Source organism: Octodon degus, unplaced genomic scaffold (genome assembly GCF_000260255.1).
Source record: "Octodon degus isolate 3935 unplaced genomic scaffold, OctDeg1.0 scaffold00136, whole genome shotgun sequence".
NCBI classification, from domain to species: domain Eukaryota; kingdom Metazoa; phylum Chordata; class Mammalia; order Rodentia; family Octodontidae; genus Octodon; species Octodon degus.
In genome coordinates this window covers 7,381,539-7,392,569 of record NW_004524712.1, presented here as the reverse complement: position 1 = coordinate 7,392,569, position 11,031 = coordinate 7,381,539, and the positions used below count along the sequence as shown (strand labels likewise).

Sequence of the window (11,031 nt, the reverse complement as noted above, 5' to 3'; positions counted from 1 at the left end):
GGACCTGGGCTAGGACTTGGTCTCGTAGATTGTTTTCTTTTAGGGTTTAAAGTACTTCCGTCCAAGCTCTCCTTGACTGGAGGGTTCGTGTTGAGAAATCTGTAGCCATTCTGATGAGTCTTCCTTTTTGGATTTTGTGGGGGATTTGTGTTTTGTTTTTTTGAGACAGGGCCTCACTAGGCAGTTCAGGCTGACCAAATCACTGTCATTCAGGATGGCCTCAAACTCACAGTGACCCTCCTGCTACAGCTTCCAAAGTGGTGGGATTACAGGTGAGCATCAACATGTGTGGCCTTGATGGGTTTTCCCTTTATAGATGGTTTGTTTCTTTTCTTTAACAGCTTTTAATATTCTGTTTCTTGTATTGTTTCTTTAATCTTACTACGTTCCTTGATGTTTTGTTTTGTCGTGACCATGGCTAATTGAAATTCTATGTGCCTCACTTAGCTGTATGTCAGATTCTTTTTCCCTGCTTATCAAGTTTTCTGCCATGCACTAAACAGTTTTTTTTTTTTTAATGTCATTTGCACCATTTGCTCTTTTATTGACTCTAGCCAATCTTATGTTATTCTTTGCATCATCTAGCAGCTGCTGGATTGATTTCTCATGTCCCTTACTATTTTTAAGAAGTCTTGAGCCAGCCGGATAGCTCAGGGCTAAGCGCCTGCTTAGGCAAACACTGTGAATGGGGTTTGATCCTGGGCACCACATGCCTTGCCAGCCCTGCCCCCTGGCACACTGAGCTGGCCACTGAAACTGGGTGTGGTGGCACCTGCCTATAAGCCCAGTGCCAGGGAGGCTGAAGACAGGAGGAATAACTATGAGTTCAAGCTGCATAGTGAGACCTGTACCAAATACATTAAAAGAAAAGGAAAAAAAAAAAAAGAAAGAAAGAAATCTTTGTTTTCATGATGGCTAATCACAATCTTCTCTCCTATAACTGAAATTCTTTCCTCACATTGGCTGTTTTGCTGTGTATAATTTCAGCAAATTTTTAAGCATCTTTGAGTATCATTTTGAATCTGTTTCATAGATTCCATTTCTGTACTGTGTTGAACATTCATGGTGTCCATCATTTTCCTGAGCTCTTTTTAAAATGTTTCATTTTTTTCTGTATCTCTTCTAGTGTCACTAAGTGTATGTTTAATTATGGTTACTGCTATCATTATCTGAGAAATTTGATTTTTTTTCTAGACTTTCTGTTGTTACTGTTATTTCTGTTGTTATCATTCAGAGTCTAGGTAGGTGGCTTTTTGATTGCTCCACCTCCTTGCCCCCTCGGTTTGCCTTTAATTCCTGTGTTGATGTTTGTAAATTACCTATGGTAAGCAGCTTTATTGTATATTTAGGATCCTTCAGGAATGACTAAGAGTTGTCTTCTAGGTGTAGCTGCCATTGTAGTGGTCAGTACATTGTGTAAACTTGGCTAGATCACCTGGTGATAGATACATTATGTCAATTTGGCTTGATCAACTGGTGGTTCAACACTCTGAGCTGGGAGGGCCCCACCCCAGAGTAACTCAGCACAAAAATGGGACAGAAAGGGGTTGAGGAAGAATTTGGCATTCCATTTCCTTGGACAAACTTCAGTCTTTGCAGTCAGCTTGGCCTTTCTCCTAGCTTCCAGCACAGACTCATCAGCCTCCAGATTGGATCCTTCACTTTCTATTGCAGATTTTTTAGTCTTCTGTTGCAGACCCAGTGGTCAACCATTAGAGACCTTTAGAAATCATTAGAGACCGTTGGAGACAGAACATTGCGGTGAGCTTAAAACCTTGGGACTGAATCCTTGAGTTGGTGGTGTGCAGACAGTCTTGGCACACTTCCTTATCTGACTCTGTGACTGGTACATCTTTTGTTATATTTGTTCCTTGTATTATATCTGTTCCTCTAGTAAAACCCTGACTAAAACATATAGTACCAGGAGTGGGGTTAAAGAAACAACATAGTGATGACATTTTTTAATGGCCTTAAGAGTTCCTGGAACTGGCTTCGAGATTTGATGAGACCTAAAGACACCATGGTCTCTTCTGGTATTAAGGAGCATATTTTTTTTTTTAAATATTTTTATTTATTTACGTGTGTGTGTGTGTGTGTGTGTGTGTGGCCAGCTCAGCCCACCAGGGGGCGGGGCTGGCTGGCATGTGGTGCCGGGGGATTGAACCAAGGTCCCTGTGCTTTGCTAAGCTTGTTCTAGGTAGGTGCTTTAGACCACTGAGCCATCTCACCAGCCCAAGGAGCATATTGATATTCCTTGGCATGAGGTTTTTAAACTAATATGCCATATAGATCCATTTGATTATCCTAATTCAACACTTGAGGGGCCCTGCCCCTTAGCTCAGTTCTTTAACTGGCTGCTTCAACAAAGCAGTCAGGCTCAGGTTGCTGTGGTTCGATCCCCACAACACAAGACAGCCAGTCATGCCTTGAAGGCATTCGGAGCAAAAAAAAAAACTCCTAATTCAACACTTGTGAGATGTCAGGAATTTAGAGATTCCATGCAGGAAAAGTTTGTATCTCTTTGGCAGAGTAGGGAATATGATGATGTTGGTTGGTTGGTCTTAGCCTTAGTGGACAAATTTATGAATGAAAATAAGGAGCTTGAAGATACAATTTTCTGCCTCCAGACTCATTAAAAAAAAAAAAAATTAAAGTTTCTAAGTGTGTCCTGACAGAAAATTTCTCTTTCAGCCACTGGGCTGAGGTTGCAGAGACCCAAATGCAGTCCCTTATAATTCAACTGTCTGAACTGCAACTTAAATTAAGTGCTCAGCCTTGAAGGATATCAGAAGCAAAGGTGAGGACACTAGGGGCCAGGGAGATGGCTCAGTGGAATAAGTGCTTCCCTGGCAAGCACAAAGACCTGAATTCAATCCCTGGTTCTGCCCCCACCCCCCAAAAAAAGAATGGGATCTCATGAATTGGAATGGAGATGTGTGGGAGGATCCTGAAGATGTTGAGGTTTTAGATGCTGATGAGATTATTTTACCTGAGGAAGAGATTTTCCCACTCACTGTGGCAGAGGAATCACTGCCTTCACCGTCTGCCATATTAGTGTCTCCTAATATATCTGGAGAAACCAATCCTATATGGAATGAACATAATACTTTTGGGACTCCTCAGGACCCACCCTCACCATCTATTTTTGCCTCTAGGCCCATAACCTGGCTTAAATCACAGAAATTGCCTAAGGGTGAAGTACATAATGTGATCCATGAGGAGACCCATTATTCTCCCATAGACCTTCTTGAGGGCCAGAGAGATACCTCAGTAGAATAAGTGCTTGCCTGGCAAGCACAGAGGCCTGAGTTCAATCCCCAGTTCTGGGGAAAAAAAAAAAAAAAAAAAAAAAAAGACCTTATAAGCAGAGGCCTAATGAGCAAGCTTGGGAATGGATTTTATGCATGTAGGATAATGGTGGAAAAAACATACACCTAGATCAGGCTGTTTGTTGCTATGGGCCCATTAAGTAGGGATTGTAAATTTAGTGTTGTGGCTCCTGGAGTAAAGAAGCCTGTTAAGTCTATTTGGTTGGTTGGCAGAAGTGGCTCAAAAGATGGCCCATGGTGAATGAGTTAGAGATGCTTGATATTCCATGGTTTACTATTGATGAAGGGATTCAGAGCCTTAGGGAAATGGGAATGCTGGAGTGGATCTGTTATGTTAAACCTAATCCTCTACATTTGGAAGATCCTGAAAATATACCCTTTACTTATACCTTGGGAAACAGATTTGTGAGGGGAGCACCAGCATCCCTGAAGAGCCCTGTCATTGCTCTTCTCTGTAAGCCAGACCTTACAGTGAGGACCACAGTTACTCAAATAGAAAATTTAAGGGCGATGGGCTTGATTGGACCCCAGAATGGCAGAGCTCAAGTGGCAGCACTTAATCGCCATGGACAGCAGAAGCGGAACAGTGACAAGAATAATCTGACATGCAAAGACATATGGCATTGGCTGATTAGCCACTATGTTCCCAAAAGTGAAATAGATGGGAAGCCTATAAAATGTTTGCTAGATTTATATACACAAAAGAATTTAGGGGCAAAAGAACAGAGACCTACTTCAAATCATGGTAATAGGCAATCCCAGCCGCTCAACCAGTTCCCAGATTCAAGCCAGTTTATAGACCCAGAACCCCTTGAATGATGGGGAGGCCAGGTCTTCTTGGGGAAGGATCCTAATGTCCCCAGAATTTGTACTCAGTCAAGTCCCAGAGGGACCTAAGGCCTTTTGCCCAAGTGACTGTACATTGGGGAAAGGGGAATGTTCAGACATTTCAGGGACTATTGGACACTGGTTCTGAACTGACACTGATTCCAGGAGATCCAAAATACCATAGTGGCCCTCCAGTAAGAGTAGGGGCCTATGAAGGGCAGGTGATCAATGGAGTTTTAGTAAAGGTCCAACTCACAGTGGGTCCAATAGGCTCTGTACTCCATCCTGTAGTTATTTTCCCTGTTTTAGAATGTATAATTGGGATAGATATACTAAGTACTTGGCAAAATCCTCACATTGGTTCCCTAACCTGTCATGTGAGGCTATTATGGCTGTAAAGGCCAACTGGAAGCCATTGGAGTTACTCTTGCCTGGTAAAATAGCCAAAAGCAGTAGTGCCTTGCTGGAGGGATTGCGAAGATTAGTGCCACCATCAAGGACTTGAGGGATGCAGGGGTGGTGGTCCCCACCACATCTCCATTTAATTCTGCCATTTGGCCTGTGCAGAAGACAGATGGGTCTTGAAGAATGACAGTAGATTACTGTAAACTGAACCAGGTGGTAACTCCAATTGCAGCTGCAGTGTCAGATGTGGTTTCCTTGCTTGAGCAGATTAACACATCCCCTGGTAGTTGGTATGCAGCTGTTGATTTGGCAAATGCCTTTTCAATATCTACTCATAAGGACCATCAGAAACAATTTGCTTTTACTTGGCAAGGCCAGCAATATACCTTTGTTGTCTTACCACAAGGGTATATTAACTCTCCTGCCCTGTGTCACAACTTAGTTCATAGGGACCTTGATTGCGTTTCTCTTTTTCAAGATATCACACTGGTCCATTACATTGATGATGTCATGCTGATTGAGCCTAGTGAGCAGGAGGTGGCAACCACCTTGGATTTGTTAGTATAGCTTTTGAGAGCCAGAGCATGGGAAATAAATCCCACAAAAATTCAAGGTCCTTCTACCTCAGTGAAGTTTCTAGGAGTCTAGTGGTCTGGAGCATGTAGAGATTTTCCTTCTAAGGTAAAAGTAAATTGTTGCATCTGGCTCCCCCTATGACCAAAAAGGAGGCACAGTGCCTAGTGGGCTTATTTGGATTTTGGAGACAACATATTCCTCACTTAGGTATCTTACTCTGGCCCATTTACCGAGTGACTCAGAAAGCTACAAATTTTGAGTGGGGCCCAGAACAGGAAAAAACCCTACAATAGGTCTAGGCTGCTGTTCAGGCTTCTCTGCCCCTGGGACCATATGATGCAGCAGATCCAGTGGATAGTATCAGTAGTAGATATGAATGCTGTTTGGAGTCTCTGGCAGGCCCCTATAAGTGAATTGCAGTGGAGGCCTTTAGGATTTTGGAGCAAGGCTCTGCCATCATCTACAGACAACTACTCTCCTTTTGAGAAACAGCGCTTAGCCTGCTACTGGACCTTAGTGGAAACTGAATACTTGACTATGGGACACCAGTGGGCCCATGAACAGAGTGGCCATGGTGGCAGGGATGGAGGTTATGCATGGGCTCAGCAACATGGACTCCCACTCAGCAAGGCTGATCTGACTACAGCCAGTGCTGAATACCCAATATGCCAGCTACAGAGGCCAACACTGAGTACCAGATGTGACACCATTCCCCAGGGTGATAAGCCTGCAACCTGGTGGCAGGTTGATTACATTGGGCCACTTCCATCATGAAAGGGACTGTGCTTTGTCCTCACTGGCATAGACACATTCTGGATATGGGTTTGCCTTTGCTGCACGTAACGCTTCTGCCAAAACTACCATTTATGGACTTATAGAATGCCTTATCCACCACCATGGAATTCCACACAGCCTTGCTTCTGACCAAGGAACACATTTTACAGCCAGAGAAGTGAAGCAATGGGCTCGTGCTCATGGAATTCACTGGTCTTACCATGTACCTCAGCACCCAGGAGCAGCTGGATTGATAAAACAATGGAATGAGGGGCCAGGGAGATAGCACAGTGGAATAAGTGCTTCCCTGGCAAGCACAAGGGCCTGAGTTCAATCCCCGGTTCTGGAAAAAAAAAAAAAAAAAAAAAAAACAATGGAATGGACTTTTGAAGATGCAGTCACAGCACCAGCTAGGTGGCAGTATTTTGCAGGGCTGGGATAAGGTCAGCAGGCTGTATATGCTTTGAATCTGCACCTTCTGTGTGGTATTGTGTCTCCCATAGCCAGGATTCATGGGTTCAGTAATCAAGGGGTGGGAGTCGGAATGGTACCACTCACCATTACCCTAGCGATCTATTAGCAAAAATTTTTGCTTCCTGTCTGCACAACCTTATGTTCTGCTGGACTAGAAGTCCTAGTCCCAGACGGGGGAAGGCTTGTACCAGGAAGCACACCAGTGATTTCGTTTAACTGAAAGCTAAGATTTCTCCCTGGTCACTTTGGTCTCCTCATGACTGAGGAAACAAGCAAAAAAAGAAACACGGTGTTGTCAGGGCAACCCAGACTATCAAGGAAATTGGATTACCATTCCACAGTGGAGGAAAGGAGTGCAGGAGATCCCTTGGGGCACCTCTTGTCATGCCCTGATATTAAGGGGAATGGGAAGCTACAACAACCTAATAACAAGCACAATGACAAATGGTCCAGAGCTTTCAGGAGTGAAGGTATGGATCACTCCACCAGGGAAAGAACCAAGACCTGCTGAGAGGTACTTGCTGAGGGCCAAGGGAATACAGAATGGGTAGTAGAGGGTAGTTCTAAATATCAGCTACAACCCCATGATCAACTACAGAACAGGGGATTATAATTGTACTATTTCACCTGTATATATAGCTGTGTTATAATATGAATAGATTTAGTACCAGTTCTTAAGGATTGAACTTAATGTTGAAGCATAAGTATCAAGCAAAGAAAACTTACCTTCTGTTTTGGTCAGGGTATTAGTGCATTTCCATTTGTACACAGGACAGTATCATTATAACAATGTTAGGCACAATTATACACATGTCTCTGTATCTGGAGACTGGTTTAAAGAAATATGTCCAGTTGCCAAGTTGACAAGGGGTGAATTATAGTGGTCGATACATTGTGTCAACTTGGCTACATCTCTTGGCAGTCGGATACTTTGTGTCAGTTTGGGTTGATCAGCTGGTGCTTGAACACTCTGGGCTGAGAAAGAATTTGACATTCCACTTCCTTGGACAAATTTCAGTCTTTGCAGTCAGCTTGGACTTAATCTCCTAGCTTCCAGCGCAGAAACTTCAGCCTCCAGATTGGATCCTTCAATTTCCCTTGCAGATTTTTTAGTCTTCTGTTAGAAATCATTAGAGACCATTAGAGACAGAACATTGCGTTGAGCTTAAAACCTTGGGACTGAATCCTTGAGTTGGTGGTGTGCAGACGGTCTTGGCACACTTCCTTATCTGACTCTGTGGCTGGTACATCTTGTGTTATATCTGTTCCTCTGGTAAAACCCTGACTAAAACACTGGCTTTTTCAAGATCCTACCGCTTCAATTTATTGGGGATGAGAAGTTGCTGCTATTTAGATCAGCCCCTGGTGTTTTGGCACTGGCTTTAAGTGTTTTTTTATGACCCTTAGGTAATCTCAGTCTTGGTATACTAAGAAGAAAAACTAACTAGAAGAATTGTGTCACCTTGGCTAAAGTGACACAATCAACAGTAACAGTAGTATCAAAGACAGCCTAGAAAATGACAAACTGAGGTAACCATTAGTCAGTTTTAACTATATGAATTATAGATTTGTGGTTATATTAAAAAAATCTAAAAACAGAAAATTGTATGCAGTAAATAAACCCTTTATGTGGTGACTTTACCCTCAGGGGAGGAAGTTTAAAAGCAGTGAGGGGGAAAAATAGAGAAATAAAGATTAGAAGAAAAAAATGCCCATTTTAAGACATGTTTCTGCTGTCACTGGTAGACAACATGGACACACACACAGTCCAGTCACCTTCCATCTGTGAGGTCGAGCAGCCCCTCCATGCAGTGAGTCCTGGCTCAGGGAAAAGTGCCACCTGCCACCCTTCTTTCTTGAATTCTCTTTCACTCTCCCCATGGCTTCAGTTCTCACTTCAGATCCTTCTTGGGTTCCAAGGACTCACTTTCATCATCCTTTTCCTCACTTTGCTCTGTATTCCAGTTTCTGGACACCAGAACTTGGAGAGACTCTTTGTTGCTCACTACTCCACAATCTTTCTGGAGATCTGGTATAGTACATTTTATTTGTCCATCTTTCTTTTTTTAATGTATTTGTTACAGGGACTTACTATGCAACTGAAACTCATTGATCCTCCTGTTTTAGCCTTCCCAGAGGTGGGATTAGAGGTCCCTGCACTTGCTTAAGCGGGCACTTAGTCCTCTGACCTAACTTGTTGGCCCTATTTGTCCATTTTTCATGACTCATGAGTACTTCTCTTTTTTGGCTTTTTTGAAATAGGGTCTTGCTATTTACTTCAGGCTGGCTGAATTCACTGTGTATAGCGGCTTATAAGCGGCTAGGCCTTGAACTCACACTGATCCTCCTGTCAGCCTCCTCAGTGCTAGGATTATAGGTGTATGCCACCACACCCAGCTTTTTTGTAAATATTTCTATACACAGATCTGAGTGGACATATTTTCAGTTCTCTGGGATGTGTAATCCAGTAATTGCTGGATGGATAACATGGTAACTCTGTTCAACCTTTTGAGGAACTTCTAAGACTTTTCCAGGTGGCTCTACCATTCTACATTTCCATCTGCCTTGTATGAGGTTTCCAGTATCTCTACATTCTCCTCTTCAGCCACATATGTAGTATCCTAGTATTCGATCTATCCTCAGGTCTATGACATGGTAGTTCATTGTGGTTACTGTATTTTTTATTGATACTTTATATTTTTATTAGTTTTAGACATACCTTGAAGCATTTTCATGATGGATACTTTTAAAATACTTAGCATCTATATCTTATTATCTTTTCTTACTCAAGTTCAGATTTTACTGGCTTTTTATATGATGAATAATTTTTTTTTCTTTTTAGTTCTGGACTTTTTTTGATGAACAGATCTTTATTGAGCAAATTTTTTGACATAGGCACATTCTGGACATTTTTTGGTTTTGGTTAGGGGATGCAGGATCTTATTTATTTATTTATTTATTTATTTATTTTGCAGAACCAGGGATTGAACTCAGACCCTTGCATTTGCCAGGGAAATGCTTACTCTACTGAGCTATCTCCCCGGCCCCAGGATCTTATTTAAATCATGAGTTTTAGCATGCATCCATGCCAGTGAAGAAATGGGGGCACTGCCTCATTGCTGCCAGTCAGCGGTGAGAGTCCAGATTCCTTACATGGCTTTGACACATGAAAGGAAGATTGTTAAAAAAGAAAAAGCTAAGGCTGGGGATGTAGCTCAGTGACACAGGGCCTGCCTGGCAAGTGCAAGGGCCTGAGTTCCATTTCTGGTGCATCACTCCACTACCCCCTGCCACCACCAAATAAAAGAAAAGAGGGGTGTTAGTACCAGGTAGGATTGGAAGGTTACAGTCTTCTTGCTTGTCCTCTGCTGAATACCCCCTGGCCTAAAAGTCTCTGGAGGAGTGCCTTATTTTACTGCTCCGAGGTGTCTTCCAGTAACTAAAACAGTCCCTCCTAACTGAGCAGGAGTGAAGTCTCATCTCCCTCCTAGGATTCTCTGTTGTGTGCCAACCAGGGTGGAGTGCACCGCTCTGCAGCTGTCCACTAGCAGAACTGATCTTGACTCCCCAGTTAGGCTTCTGTTTGGGTGAGTGTATTCTGGATATACTTTGTTTGACATATGAGTGATTTGCTACTAATTTCTCACAGACTATAACTTTTCTTTTTTCATAGTGTTCCTCACACAGCAAACTTTAAATTTTAATAAGTTGGTGCATCTTTTGAATGGATTTAATAGGTGATACAACTGTTCTAAGTCGCAAGGGTTTTTCCTATGTTAGACATGGTTTATCATTTTAGAATAATAGGTATGAAATTTCAGTCAAAGGGCTGGGGAGATAGCTCAGTGCATAAGCTCCTGCCTGGCAAGTACAAGGTCCTGAGTTCAATCCCCGATACCACACACACACACACACACACAAAGGAAGAAAGAAAAAACAAAAGAAAAAAGAAATTTCAATCAGGGATTTAATTGGGGGTTTTTTGTAGGGGAGGAGTTGTACATACACATCAGTTGTTGCAGCATTTATTGATGACTATTGAAATGGCTTGTGTGTCTTTGCAAAAATCAGTTAGCCATGTTTGTGTGAGTGTGTTTGTAGACTGTACTTGGTTCTGTTGATCCCTCCTTGCTCTTACCACTATGGTCTTAATTTCCCATAACTTTAAAGTCTTAAGTGTGTTTTACTGACTTTTTTAAAGAATTATTTTGTTCATTCCTGTTTTTTTGTCTACATTAATTTTATTTTTTTTTTATTATTAGTCTTTATTTGGCACAGGGTCTCGCTACACAGCTCAGACTCGGAGTGATTCTCCTGTCTCAGCCTCTCCCCAGCACTGGTTTTTGATGGCCGGCACAGTGCACCCGGGGTTTCAGGACCTGCATGGCGTCCCATACTGGGGATCAAACCCAGGGCCTTGCACTTGCCAGGCAGGTACTTAGACCACCTTATTAATTTTAGAATCACTTTATCTGTGTCTGTTAAAAAAAATCCTGCTGGAATTTTTTGTACTTTTTTTAAATCTATAGGTAAATTTGAGAAAATTTTACATCTTCAACTATGCTGAGTCTTAAATTTTAGAATTCTCCAGGAAAACTATCTGAGCCTGGAGATTTCTTATGTGGAAAGACTTTAATTGTGAATT

General features: G+C 42.3%; 1 protein-coding gene across 4 annotated transcripts in view; it reads left to right on the top strand.

The window, feature by feature from the left end:
- The first annotated feature begins 9,873 nt into the window (after nucleotides 1-9,873).
- Nucleotides 9,874-11,031, top strand: part of Zbtb44 (zinc finger and BTB domain containing 44) — a 53,688-nt gene continuing 52,530 nt past the window's right edge. For 3 of the 4 annotated variants that reach the window (XM_023701441.1, XM_023701440.1, XM_023701439.1), the window contains exon 1: nucleotides 9,874-9,973. The gene's annotated coding sequence lies outside the window, so the exon portion shown is untranslated. The remainder of the gene's footprint in view (nucleotides 9,974-11,031) is intronic. The other variant, XM_004641429.2, reaches the window with a different exon arrangement.